The 15,580-nt window shown below is 37.7% G+C and overlaps 1 protein-coding gene across 2 annotated transcripts in view; it reads right to left on the bottom strand.

Moving 5' to 3' along the window:
• Positions 1-15,580, bottom strand: part of TP53BP1 (tumor protein p53 binding protein 1) — an 85,188-nt gene that overhangs the window by 68,704 nt on the left and 904 nt on the right. Inside the window, exons 1-2 of one of the 2 annotated variants that reach the window (XM_019725346.2) lie at positions 15,439-15,540; positions 15,092-15,205 (exon numbers count right to left, since the gene is read on the bottom strand). The exons of the other annotated variant lie outside the window; for it this stretch is intronic. The gene's annotated coding sequence lies outside the window, so the exon portion shown is untranslated. Of the gene's footprint in view, positions 1-15,091; positions 15,206-15,438; positions 15,541-15,580 lie in introns of those variants that run through there. 2 annotated transcript variants of the gene reach the window in all.

Here is a 15,580-nt window from a genome sequence, read left to right as displayed (position 1 = left end):
ACATTAATGAACTAGGCCCCAAGAGGAATATGTTTGTTGTTGGTTTGGGGTGCGTTTTTTTTAAGTGGTTGGATCTAGGATGGAATTCTAGTTAGAGCAGCTGTCAATAAGGAAAGCACCTAGCACACTGCCAAGCATATACATAGTAAGCATTCAATAGGAGGTAGTTTTCTCTCTGTACCCCAGGCTCACAATGACTTATGCACAGTCCAACCATGATACTCCTATCCTGTAAATGCTATCCAGTTTGGTACTTGATATAGGCTAAGCTGAACTGGAACTTCCTACCAACCAATCTTCTCCCTGCTCTTATAAATTACACAGATCATATTTTCCAAACCAAAAATCAAAGGATGTCACCTGAGTAATATGTTACTTATAGGAACAAAAGCACAGACTCTTTGAAATGAAACTTTCCTGAAAAATCTAGAATCTATTGTTGCTATAATTAGAATATAATTAGGGTCCCAGGATGTTTTATTAGTGGAGCAAAAATGGAATGGAACACAGAGAGACACATAACACTTGTTCATCTCAAAATCATTTATAACTGACTTATCTTCCTCTACTGGAAGATGCTGAAGAATACAGGTGACCAAATAAATTGAATCCTAAAAGAACCAGGTCAGGTCACTATTAGCTACATTAGGCAGACCAAGCGAATTCATCTGCTGGATTTGAGAGGGCACAAACAACCAGTTCCTGTTGTGGGGCAAATCTTTACCTTGATTCCCATAAAAATCCCCAAGGTCACTGTATTTTTGCTCTCCTCTGTCCCGCTATTGCATTTCCACTCCCCAAGCAAGATGCAGATAAACAGGCCTTCTTGATTACTTGACAAACAACTGTATGTGTTTGTCAAAACTCATAAAACTATACACTAAAAAAGGTAAGTTAAACCTCAATAAACATAACTAAAAATAAATAAGTGAGCCTGAGCCATTCCCACACTAAATAAAACAAGAGTCTTAAAAAACTGTGAAGACAAACTGTGAATTCCTTGTTAGGCAGTATGACAATTAAACTAATCATTAAATTACCGGTAAAGATCAGAAAATGCAAGTAGGATGGTTACCCCCTGAGGCTGTAACTGAATGCAGTTAGGTGAGCTAAAGGCCTTTATTGACTCTTAGACTTCAAAGGACCATCAGCACATCTACCTATCTACAGGTGCATCTTTACCTAAAATACCTCAGACGGAGAGAAATCTAATCTACCTTGAAAGTCCTCCCAGACAAGAAAATTCCATCAGGCCCTGTTTTAACTCACTTTAAAGTTTAACAAACCTCATTGCCAGAAATTTTTCTTCTAATCATCTAACCTAAATCCTTTATTCTAGAGCTTAAAGCCATTTCCTCTCACAATGTCTTTAATTGGTAATTTTAAAACCTGGATAAATTCTCATAAGGCTGGGATTATCTCATCTGGTCCAATAATTCCATAATATATTTCAACCAATCAAGCAATAAACATAAATGCTATATACTTAAGTCTTTTTCTGGGGTCTCCTCACAGACTCCTCTAAACAAAAGAACCCCAAACGGTTTAATCCTACCTCACAGAAACTATTCACCAACCTTTTAAATTTGCTTCATTATTTTTCTCTGGAAAGTCATAGTTTGGGAGCTCAGTGGCAGAGAACTTTACTGAGGATATGACAAGTACTGAATTCAATGATAAGCTGTTATATATCTCTTTTAAGTTGCAATATTAAATTATTACATACTGACTTATATTTAACATATAATTGATTCTGACCTTCTGTTGTACTTGTACCTATACATTCATGCCCAGTCATATACCGATGATATAATTAATAACATGTTTTAAATTTTTGTGGCAGGTATTGTGCTCTGTTTTACATTCATTATCCCATCGAAAAGCCTCATAACTCTTTGAAGGTTACAGATGAGGACACTAAGGTTTAGAGAGATAATTTGTACAATGTCTCAGAGCTGGCAAAGGAGTCAGAATCTGAACCCAGTGTGTCTAACTGTCTAACTATATATTCATAACTGAGGATGAGCAGTGACAAAGAAAATACAAAACCTTTTTGTGTTTTAGAATGTATTTTTATTTGAATACTGAATACAGGTGTCCCTAATGTTCTAAGAATCCATAATAATTAAAATAATATGAAGAGAATAGGAGAAACTATAAAGCTGTCAACTCCACACACTTATGAAGACATTAAGCGAATAAAGAGGTGATGATATAACTAAAATGTGAAAGCAAAAATTACTTAAGATAGTCAAATTATTGCCTATGATACCATATTAACTTCCTAACACTAGGCTGAAAGAGTTGTAGTTACCTGCAACCCCTGCAATGAAAGCCAGTGCAACTGCTCTGTATTTTATCTCTACAGAACTTCTCCTATTAATATTAAGTAAACTTTTTATTTTGAAAAATATTTCAGAGCAACAGAAAAGTTGCAAAAATAGTATAATAAAAAAAGAGTATAATGATCTTTCATAAACCCTTTCACTTAGATGCCCACATTGTTAACATTTTGCCATATTGTTCCTATTCATTTTTGTGTATGTGATAAAATATAATAACATGAAATATACCATTTTAACCATTTTTAAGTGTATGGTTCCGTGGCATTAAGTAGGTTCACATTGTTGTGCAACCATTACCACCATCCATCTCCAGAACATTTCATCTTCCCAAACTAAAACTCTGTTCCCATTATACAATGACACCCCATTCCCTTCTCCCTCCAACTCCTGATAACCACCATTCTACTTTCTGTATCTATGAATTTGACTAGTCTAGGTACTAGTCAAATAAATGGAATCATATAATATTTGTCCTTTTGTGTCTTATTTTACTTAGCATAATGTCCTCAAGGTTCATCCATGTTGTAATTTTAATAGCATGTGTCTGAATTTCCTTCCTTTTTAAGGCTGAATAAATTCCATTGTGTGTACATATTGCATTTAATATGATGTTTCTCATCCTTATTCATTTTAACCCACTATTTTCACTTTTTGAGAGCACCCTGACTTTGCCACACCCCAATATACATATGCCTCTGCTGGAGGCATAACAGCAGAACCCCACCAAGGCAGCACAATGCTACCCCTTCTGGGTAGCTTAATTTTTCCAGCCAGCCAATCAGCTGTAGACCCCTTTCTCAACCTGGGTCTCTCTCAAACACAGGATACCAAGCACAACTGTGACTGCAGTATTAACTGCAGTTTTCTCCCTCCCACCTCTTCAAATGTTTAATCCAAAGAGCTCAACTCCACCAGGAGCCATTTACCTGGAAACAAAAAGTTAGAAACAGGAAGTTATAGTATGAAGAGGGAAAAGAATGGCACCCTTGCCTGTATGAATATTGTTGGAGCCTGCCATCCTCCCTTCTATGGTTTATTCCCTCTTCTTATAGAAGTATTCAAATCTCCACATCCTAGTATCATCTCCTTTCCATTACACTTCTCCATCAAGCTCTCAGCCTTTCTTTTTTCCTTGCCCTCCAAATTCTGCTTTCTCCATACCAGTAATTCTGTAACGCTTTGCAATCTAGCTTTAACCTCCATAAATCTTGTGCCTAGCACAATTCCAGGCACAAAGCAGTTAGTCTAGAAATGTTTGTTAATAACTGATTCTGAAAGTTTCTTGTCAAGTCACCTCATTAGCTTTGACCTCTATAGTGTTGGATGGTGTTACTGATTCCCTCTTCCTTAAAATTCTCATAGTATGATTTCAGAGTTCCTGGTTCTCCTCCTCCCTCTCAGCTTTCTTTCCAATCCCTACTTTCCTGGAAGCCAGTACTACAGGATAAGAATCAAGAGTGGTACCAACATGCTACAACATGAATGAATCTTGAAAACATGCTAAGTGAAATTGTATGATTTCATTTGTATGAGGTACCTAAAGTAAGCAAATACATAGAGACAGAAAGTAGAACAGTGGTTTCCAGAGGTTGCGGGGGAGCGGGGAGGGAGGAAAAAATAATTCTTTTTAATGAGTACCGAGTTTCAGTTTGGGAAGATGAAAAAGTCCTGGAGATGGATGGTGGTGATGGTTGCAAAACAATGTTAATGTATTTAGTGCCACTGAACTGTATACTTAAAAATCTTTAAAATGGTAAAGTTTATGTGTATTTTACTACAACAAAAGTGTTTTTAATGAGATAAAACTAATTTTAATATTTAAAGGTGCATGCTTAGATCATACAAAAATAAAGAAATGACACAATTGCAATAAAAGTCAGGACTAGTGGTTAATTTTAGAGGGGTTAGAGGGTTTGTAATTCTTTAGGAGCCAAGTGAAATGCTCAGAAATGTTCTATTTTTATTACCAGGATATTATACAGGTATACTATTTATAATTCATACATGCGTACACTTATATTTTATTCACTCTTTTACGTGTGTTATTTTACAATAATGATGATTTAAAATAAACAAATATCATTGATGCTAAAACTAGTAATAATGTGGTGAAAAAGAGCGTAGTTACATGGTCTCAAAATATCTCCCTAAAAATGTATGGAATTTTAGAAATTGAAAGTAGTAAATTTGCAGTGAAAAAAATATGGTAACTTAACCATGTGACCCCAGATAACATCACCAATAATAGGACAAAACACCATCATGTGTCACTTGATAAGACACATTGAGAAGGAAACAACATCGCTTTAATTTTATTCCTGCCAAAAATTCATAACCTGATTATGAATCTGATTATGAAGAAATATCAGGTAAAACCAAACTGATGGGTGTTGTACAAATAAGTAGCCCATATTTTTCAAAAAGATAGAGAACAAAGAGAGAGGAAAGGGGAGAGGGGGAGAAATATCAAAATCAAGATGACAAAGAAACTGTTTAAGATTTAAGGAGACAATACCATCAAATACAACATGTAATCCAGAACTAAATCCTGGACCAGAACTTGTTTTTCACTCTGCTATAAAGAACTCTAATGAGAGCACTGGTGATATTTGAATAAGGTCTATAGATTATATAATAGTATTGAATCAATGTTATTTTCCTAATCTTGATCATTAGACTGTGATTATGTAAAAAAAGGGAAATAGAGAGTGATACCAAATTATCCAAGATTGTCGCTGAGCAGGATTTGGTACTAAGCAAAACTACAAGAAAAGTTTACCTGCACCCAACACAGGAATAGGATGAACGTGAGAAAAAGGAATATTCTTAGAGCCTTTGGAAACTGCCAGGAATCAGAGTCAGAGCGATAGGTGAGAAAAGTTCATCTTGCAGGTTAAAACAAAAAATCAGCTACTACTGAACTCTTAAGTCCCAATGGGGAGAAGGGAGTTTTCAGGTTCTGGGACTGAGAACCCGAAGAACATACGCATAAAACAGTTCAGTGGACAAGAACACCAACTTGATTCCTACTCATGCGTTAGTGGTAGAGCCATGACATGTTTACTCATCTTCTGAGATAAAGTCCTGTGTAGATAGTGCCTGGTTTTCTATCCTACTCGCCATGTCACTATTTCATATCCCCCTTCTGCAATTTATTTATGTATTGATGAAACCAGGTCAATTGTACTATAAAATTTCCAACACTCTGGATTTTTCTGGTTGCATCCCTATCGTATCATTTATTTGTAATCCTCTGATTTAACTAGTTTTCAAAATAATGAGTTGAGGTTCTCTACATAATATAGTTACTGTAAATAAAACGAGCTTCTCTGGCATACTCCAAAAATGACTAATGATATTTTTATTTTCAGTATCACTATAAACTCAAGGATTTTAACACATCTGGTGTGCTTCAATCCATTTCAGTTGTTAATTTTGAAATGCACATTGTCCCATCTTTGGACTGTGGACGTCCCTTCAGATTAGCTCCTGAGTCCTTTTGACATAATTTCAGTGGTCTTCCATAGTGCCATGCTTTCTGATATAACAAGACGTTCCAGGGTATCTTGTTTATTTTTTGCTCCAGATCTGGAATCTGATGTTTCTCTAAAAAACCTTGTTTCATTTTAGTAGTAAATGGCATTTAGAAACCATAATTCAGATGGTTGGAATGCTACTGGATCAGTCACTGTTTGGCTTTTTCCAATTAAATTTTAGGATTTCAGGGATTTTACCCAACTTTCTCGATTTTATATTTGTATCTCTCTTATAATCAACATCTTAGTTCCTGAGAACATTGAGATAACTTATTTATTTGCTTTATTCTATTATATGTATTATATATGTATATAATGTTATTACTAATGTTATTACTAATGTTATTACTAATGAGATGACTAATGAAAACAGTTTAGCATTTCTTTGCAGTTGATGTTTTTCCTCAGGGTATAGTCTATTAAAAATGTACAGTTCGGACATATGCTACAACATGGAAGAATCTTGAGGACATTATATTAAGTAAAATAAGCCAGTCACACACACACACACACACACACACACACAAAATATACTGTATAATTCCACTTATAGGAGGTACTTAGAGTAGTCAAACCATAGAGACAAAAAATAAGCAGAATATGGTTACCAGGGGCTGGGGATGGGGAGGAATTTGAGAGTTATTGTTTAATAGGTATAGAGTTTTAGTTTTACAAGATGAAAAGTGGTATGGAGATGTCACACAACATTATGAATGTATTTAGTACCACTGAACTGTTTACATAAAATTGGTCAAAATGGTCAATTTTATGTGTATTTTACCACAATAAAAATTTTTTCAATGTACAGTAATTTACTGTATTTTAAAGTCATTTGAAATAATTCCATCAATTTAATACACAGGTTAACTTCTTTCATTTTCTTTTTGACTTTTAGTGACTGCTTCTTTAATTTTTAAATTGAGGTAAAATTTAAATACAGTGAAATACACAGCTCTGAGTTGTATAATTTGATGAGTTTTGACAAATGTATACATCTGTGAAACCAATATACCAATCAAGATATAAAACATTTTATCACTCACAACCATATTCTAATTTCTATCACCATACATTAGTTTTGCCTGTTCAACAATTATATATAAATGGAATCATACAGTATGTAGTCTTTTGTGTCCACCTTGTTTTGCTCAACATAACATTTTTGAGATTTATCCATGTTGTTGTACGCATCAGTTCATTCTTTTTTATTGCTCAGTAGTATTCTATTGAATACATGTTCCACAACTTATTTATCAATTCTTCTATTGATGAATATTTGGGTTATTTTGAACCATTATTTAAAAAAAAAAAAAAAGCTACTATAAACATTCATGAACAAGTCTTTTGTGAACATGTTTTCATTTCTCTTGGGTCATTATCCAAGAGTGGAACTGCTGTGTCATATCATAGGTATTTGTTTAACTTTATAAGGAACTGCCAGTTTTCCAAAATGGTTGTATAACTTTATACTCCTACTAACAACATATGAGAGTTTCAGGTACTGCACATCGTCACTAACATTTGATATTGTCAGTGTGAAGTGATATCTCACTATGTTTTTTAGTAAACTATATGTATCATTTATGTGCAGTAAAATGTGCCCATTAAAAATTTTTTTTTTTTTAAATTGGAGAACATTGGGGAACAGTGTGTTTCTCCAGGGCCCATCAGCTCCAAGTCGTTGTCCTTCAATCTAGTTGTGGAGGGTGCAGCTCACTGGCCCATGTGCGAATCGAACCGGCAACCATGTTGTTCAGAGCTCACGCTCTAACCAACTGAACTATGCGGCGGCCCCAAAATATGCCCATTTTAAATGCAGAGTTTGATGAGTTCAACAAATGCATGTATGTGTGTGGCCACCACCACAATCAAGTACAGAACATTTTCATCACCCTCAAAAGTTCCTTTGTGCCCCTTTGCAATCAACTCCCATTCTCTCCCCAGCCCTAAGCAACTACTATTTGTTTTCTATCACTGTAGATAAGTTTTGTCCACTCTAGAATTTCATGTAAATTTATTCATGCAGTATGTACTTGTGGTGACCATGAAAATGCACCACTGAAATCTGTTTACAGAGAGCATAATTGACTGATGACCCCACCTGCTGCCATCGTGGATCTACCCTCACATTTACACCAATGTCACACTTCCCACAGGCTGATCCCAGCCAATGCGAGCACAGCAAGCTTACAAAGTCAGGCCCAGTATGCAAGATTCATCCAACAGGTGCCTTTGACTTAAAGAGTCTTTATCAGCCTGGCCAAACCCTTCTTGGAACCGTGCTGTAGGACAAGACTCTTCCTTTCCAATCCTCATTCCTTCCCTCTCTCCTTCCACAGATACCAGACCTGTATCTTGGTCTGAAGGCTCTCTCTGCCTTCCCTGATCCCTCCTGGTGATGGTTTAAAATATATCCACAAATTCATTGACATTCCCTTCAAAATGTAGAAACAATTTCCCTCCTCATGAGAGTGGACTAAATTTAGTGACTTGCTTCTAATAAATAGAATAAGACAAAAGTGATGGTGTCTAATTTCCAACACTATGACATAAAAAGGCATTATGGCTCCCTCCTTATTTGCTCTTGGTTTACTTGCTCCGGGAGAGGCTAGCTGCCGTGTCATGAAGGTACTCAAGTAGACCTATGGAGAGGCCTACACGGTGAGAAACTGAGGCTTCTGGCCAATAGCCATGTGAGTGAGCTTCAGATTACAGTCATCTGAAGGCTTAACTGAGGCTAGATCAGTTACGCCTGCAGATGACTGTAATCCCACATAAAATCTTGACTACAACCACATGAGAAATGCTAGGCCAATTTGTTTTCTGGATTGCAGATCCTTAGAAATTCTGTGAGGTAATAAATATTTGACCAATATACTCCCCCAATAAATCTCTTGCACATCTAATCATGTCTTGGTATCTACTTCTCAGGAGACCAAATAACAGTATTCTTTTATGTTTTGTTTCCTTTGTGTAGTACAATGTTGTTGTTTTCCATCTATGTTGTATAAAATTGTAGTTTCTTTTTATCAGAGTAGTATTCTATTGCATGAAAGTACCACAATTTATTTATCCATTCTCCTACTGATGGACATTAGGCCTTTTCCAGTTTTGGGCTATTATGAATAGAGTTGTTATAAGCAGCCATCACAAGTCTTTTTGTAGACATATTATGTTTTCATTTCTCTTGGGTAAATAGCTACAAGTGGAACTTCTAGGTCATAGGGTTGATGTTTGTTTAATTTTATAAGAAACTTATAAATACTTTTCTAAAGTGGTTATAACATTTTACAATACTATTAACAACATATGAAAGTTCTGTTTGTTCTACATCCTTACTAACATTTGATGTTATTGGTCTTTTAATTTTTTCCCCCTTCCTCTCCCCCCCACACCGCCTCCGCCAATCCTGTTCAAGCTGTCGTTTCTCAGTCTAGTTATGTAGGACGATCTTTTAATTTTTGCCATACCCCTCACAAAGTGATAACCCCCCTCCCCCATAATTTTGTTTTATATTTATGTAAAACATTTATATGATTCCAAAGTCAAATTTACAAAATAAGATATATTCAAAAAAGTCCACCTTCCATCTCTGGCTGCCTTACTATCTATTTCTTCTCTCTTCCTATAGGTACCTTTTTTTTTTTTTTCTTTTTGAGTTTTTGGTTTATCTTTGGAGTCATTATTTACTCTTTTTCTCTCTCATTCCTCATTTGAAGTAAGGGAGTTAGCCTTTGGATATCTGGCATTCCTCTAAAATACTGCGTGCCTCGAATCCCACCAACTCTCATCATCTCCACTGACCTCACTCTAGTCTGAGCAACGTCATTGCTCACCCAGATTACTGCAAATTCCTTGAGTGGCTTCCCACTTTAATCCTTACAACCTCTGCAGTGTATTCTCAACATAGCAGCCAAAGTGATCCGGTAAAATCTAAGTCAAACCATATCACTCCTCTGTTCAAAAGCCTGCATGTGTTCCCCATTTTACTCAGAGTAAAACCAAAGTCCTAATGATACCTACAGGGCCCTGTGTGATCTGGCCCCTATTATCTCTCTGATTTCATCTCCTATTCATCTTTGTCTTACTCCTCTCCTCCAGCCACAATAAGCTCCAACTATTCCTTGAATGTACCCAGTATATTGCTACCTTAGGGACTTTGTACTGACTATCCTCTCTGCTTACAAAACTCCTCTGCCAGATATCCAAAGGCTAACTCCCTTACTTACTTCAAGTCTGTTCAAGTCTCATCGTCTTAATAAGGACTACCCTGACCAGCCCATTTAAAATTGCAACGTTTTGGGGTGGCCAGTTAGCTCAGTTGGTTAAAGCGTGGTGCTGGTAGCACCAAGGTTGCCAGTTCAATCCCCGCATGGGCTACTATGAGCTGCGCCCTCCTTAAAACATAAATAAATAAATAAATAAATAAATAAATAAATAAATAAAATTGCAATGTTTCCTGACCCTTCACCATTCTTCCCCAACTCCCCATCACCCCCCCCCCCCTCCACCAGCATTCTCAATCATCTTTACACTATTTCTTTAGCTTTTTGCCACAGGGCTAATCACTTTCTGACATATTATATGATTTACGTATTTATTATGTATTATCTTTATATCTTCCATTTGCTGGCACACGGTAAGTGCTCAATAAATATTGAATGATTAAATACATGAATTCTATGCATTGTGTTCTACGCATATTTGAGCTTATTCTACTTAATTCTCAAAATAACCCTATAAGGTGATATTATTACAATTTTACAGATGAGGAAACTAAAGCACAAAGAGGATAAGCAACTTGCCCAAGATCACACCATTGGCAAGTGGGGAAGTCAGTTTCAGAGAAGCAGCTGTGTTTGAATTAGGTCATACTCCTTAAATCCTGTGTGGAATGAGATGGAACCTCATTTCACAAATAAAGTAAGTCATAAAGGTAAAGGTAAATAAATCCTTAGATGAGAATTGAAGGGTACAAAGCATTCAAGGAAAAACGACAGCCTGAACAGAAAGCACAAAAATGACTGAAGGAAAGTAAGTGGCTCAGTTTGACTAGATGAAAGAGTTAATGCAAGGTATTTGAAGGAGGTAATGTTAAAAAGGGAAGTTAGGGCATATTATGAAGGATCTTCAAGAAAGAACTGATGAAAAAGAAGAGAAAAAGTGTTCGTGATTTAGTGATACTATAAAGGGAACAATATTTCTTCAATCTAAGAATTCCTGGAAGGAAAATAACTATTCTATGAATACCTTGAAAAAAAAATAATGCAAAATTTAATTCACAGATAGGCATGGCTTCAAAACTGTTATACACCTAGATTTAGATTCTCTTTACCACCATCATCTTCACCACAAAAAAATCCTTAGAGATCCCTGCATTAAGAGGTAGCTTTGTTCAGAATAAAGGAAAAGGTGGAATCGGAGGCCATAGACAAACACTAAGTTCAATCTCACAGGCAAATGGAATGGACAAGGGAAAATAGTATCCATAAAAGTTTTTTTCACTTTTGGGAATTATTTTAAAAAGAAGAATGTGGGGATGGAGGGAGGATGAAAAGGAAATTTCCTCACTGTCCTTTGCAATGCTCTGTATGTGGGGGGAGTAGAACGGGGGAGGGGGGTGGTAAACCCAGTGCCTTTGTTCTTATTACTTAATGTGAACAAATAATAATTAAGAAAATTATCCAACAAATATTTATTGTAGGCCTCCTCTGTGTACCAGACATAGTAATAAATGCAGACTTCTCTCCTCTTTCAACATTTTTTGGAGATTATTTTACTCAGTGCCTTTTTAGAGGTTATTTTACTCAGTGCCTTTGCAGATAAACCAGCTGTTCCAGCTAAGAGGTGACCCTATGGCTGCTGGTATGCATTATGACCATAGTATTTTCCCCAAAAGCCAAGGATAAGCCTCTGACACAGCAATCCTGTAATCCAACACTCCTCTCTATGTAAAGAATGCTTAATAGGCAGAACTGAGTACAGGGTCAGAATTTGAGCTACATGCAGCCCCTTTTGGATATTTTGATTGATAAGACCATGCAATCCAGCAAAGCAGGCTGGAATTATGCCAAACAGCTCAGATCCCCAGAAAAACTAATGACATTCATCAGTCTAGAAGTAAAGAAGGAGCCAGTATCTTTTCTTTATGAATTATCAAAGCTGACTTAAGTCCTATGGAGACCCTAAGCATTGAAAAGATTATGGTGCCCTCCTCTTCCACACACACAGAATTCAAGATGAGTATAATTAATTTCAATAAATTTCTGATTTTGTCATGAGGACAACTTCAATAATTTAATTAAATGCCAAATATGAGATTATTTCCAGAAAAATATTTAGAGATGTCCCTCATACTTTGCTATATGTCATTACATTAGCTTCAGGTGTACAATCGCAATTCCATCTTTGTATACACAACAACGTAATCACCAGTCAGTCTAGTTACCACCCATCACTATATAATTGACTTTCTTCATTTATTTCTCCTCCCCCCAACCTCCTACCCCTCTGATAACCACCAAAATACTCTCTGTATCTATGAGTTTTGTTTCATTTTTTCACATTCCACGTGTAAGTGAAATTATACAGTACTTGTCTTTCTCTGTCTGACTTATTTCACTTAGCATAATACCCTCAAGGTCTAACCATGTTGTCGTAAATCATGGCAAGATTTCCATCTTTTTAATAGCTGAGTAGTATTCCAATCCTCTGTGTGTGTGTGTGTGTGTGTGTGTGTGTGTGTGTGTGACATCTTTTTTATCCATTCATTTATTGATAGACACCTAGGTTGTTTCCATATCTTGGCTATTGTAAAGAATGCTGCAATGAACATAGGGACGCACGTTATCTTTTCAAATTAGTGTTTTCATTTTCTTCAGATTAAAAACCCAGAAGTGGAATAACTGAATTATACAGTAGTTCTATTTTTAATTTTTTGAGGAATCTCCATACTGTTTTCCATAGTGGCTGCACCAATCTACATTCCCACCAACAGTGTACCAGTGTTCTCTTTTCTCCATACCCACTTGTTATTTCCCCCTCTTACTTTACTAGGCATGTGCATAATTTACCTACTGGGTAATTTATCCCTGTATATTATGACCTGGTGAAGGCCTGGGGGCTGCGAATCACCTAACTAGCTTAAACTTAGCCAAGGTTATAATTACCTTTCACACCATTTGAGATTTATACTACCTTCTGCCTGGTGCTCACTCCAGGGCAAACCCAGTAAAGAGCCTATAATAGTGCCTTCCTTTTGCACCTCCTCTAACCTCATCTTTTACTGGTGGTTCCTTAGAGATCCCTTCCACTGTTCAAGGTCTTTCATCACAAATAGTTTGAAAAGCATTGGTTATAACCACTGTATCTGCCAATGTTGCATGACAAGAGTATAGAAGAAACTATAAAATAGGAGAGTTCCCAAAAGATCATACCTCGTCAGTCCAAGGGGTCAACAGTCAAGTGAAACACCACAGTGGGCTCTATAACCACTAAGCACTACTGCATATGCCTCACAGTCATGCATATCACATGTCCCCAATAATCCCCTTAGACAAATCCTTGAATGACATCCTTTTACTAGTAGGCTCCTGCCACAGCACACTAATCCTAAACACAAAATAGGTTTTATATACTTTGCAATTCATATGCAAAGTATATAGTCTTTCTATGCCTGTACACATGTGCATCAGTGTTTTCTGGCTTCAGTTGTAAGATTCTGGAGCATAGATGCTAATACTCCAGTTTTCTTTATAGAGCAGTTTGTGTAGTGCTGTGTGCCCTTTGACACTCGAAAGTATTTTCCGATAATATGATGATAATACTGGGATCATCACCCAATGGCTAGAAAGAGTAGGGTAATTAAGACATACCTATAGCCAATTTTTCTATTATGTTGTCTGCCTTTGGCGAAAAAGAGCCTGCTGAATACCCATCCAGCATATATATGCAATTTTAGTACTGTCATAGTTTGCATTTGCAACTTTAATTATTAAAACCCAATTCTAGCAGGGCCTGAGATTATAGGCCTGACTTTCTGCCCCTACCATCTGATCAGTGTGTGGTCCCTTCCCTATACCTTTCAGATCTATTGTCTAACCTCTGTGAGACTTGATGAAAGCAGAGCCCATGGTTAACTGCTGCTGACCCTTATACTGAGGCCCTGTGCTAGTTAAAGGCCTCATCTCTACAGTTGTTATGGAAACTGTTCCCTTTCTCTCAACAAATTATTCTGGCTTTCTGTCTACACATGGCACTCTTTTCTGATTGCAGAAGAGGAGGCCTACACCTCTCCATGCTTTTTGCCATATTCGAAATTGCAAATGGTGGGGTGGAGTACGTGTAGTAGAACACCGTTTCATGTATCATATAGGGTGAGGCATCCCCGCCATCAGATATTCTGCCAGTGCTCTTATTTTTCCCTCTCTGCTACAAAAAAGGATTTTCAAGGCTATGTCCAGTTTTTCTGAGCTATAACTGACATATTATGTTATATTAGTTTCAGGTAGGGCCATGTCGAAATTGATTACAGAATGTTCTTGCTATTTTGCTACAACAAATGCTCCATGATAGGGACCAGGATTGCTGTGAGGTACTTCACATGCACTGTCCAATCCTCCTCAGGGTCTCCAGAGAGGGCGTGGATCAAAATTTGGCTCACAGTTAGCTTTGCTGAATCTAGTACTGTGCTGCCTTTTACCCTGTACCGTCCCCAAAGTGTAAGGCAAATGGGACCAAGAAAGTGCTGCTGGAGCCCTAGCGTGAAAGCTCTCTGTGTGACACATACAGGTACAGAATGATTTGATGGTTAAAAGAACTGGGGTGCAGAGTAGGTGGTGGGCACACGTTGAGGAATGGGCAAACATAGGCTAACAGCACACACCATTTTTACAAGGATGTTCCAAGTCAGTCATAAAACGTGGCAGCCTCTTTAGTCCTCTTTCCATCCCCTGGTTCTTTGGTTTGGAAGGATCAACCTTTTCTTTGGTTCACACGTTTCCCCTTCGGTTTTGAGAATTCCCCGGGGGAAGTAATACCACAGTCTCCCAAGGTTACTCAACTCACTGTCACATTACCTGTAGTTGGGAATGTCTTTCCTGGGTTTTACTCATATCCCCCTTGCTGCAGTCTGAGCTCATTGCACTCTTGAGTCCTGCACTCAGCAGAGATGGAGACTAGCCAACCACTATCTTCGGAATAACAACTCACCGGGGACTCAGGGCCGGAAGGTCATTCTGTCCCTCCAATACTGCGCAGCCTGCCAGAGCACTCCCAGGGCTTGGGGCAATGAGGACAGGGAAACCGAGGATGGAATCTAAGACCCTGGCAGCAGTGACAAAAAAAAAAAAAAGCTCCAGACAACGATAATACAGACACACCGACACAGATGGAGACACGATTCAAAACGGAGACAGAGGGACAAGATGGCTCCCTCAGTTCGGACGAGGCTGCAGAATTGCCAGACAGTACTTATAGGGGAAACATCCTAACTAGGAGCTTCTGCCGTCTCCGAGGCAATCGACTCATTCCTCCACCCAGTCCCTCAGAATCCTCACCCCTGCCCAAGTCGGAGTGGGAGCTCCCTCTGGAGAACGAGTAGGGGTGAAGGGGGCGGCCATCACCACCTCCGCCCCCGAGCCAAGCGAGACTGCAGAGTCGAGATGTCCCAGCCCCAGCCCGGCCCCTGCGGCGCCAGTG

Source organism: Rhinolophus sinicus, linkage group LG03 (assembly GCF_036562045.2).
Source record: "Rhinolophus sinicus isolate RSC01 linkage group LG03, ASM3656204v1, whole genome shotgun sequence".
NCBI lineage: Eukaryota > Metazoa > Chordata > Mammalia > Chiroptera > Rhinolophidae > Rhinolophus > Rhinolophus sinicus.
This window is presented reverse-complemented; position numbering and strand designations above follow the sequence as displayed.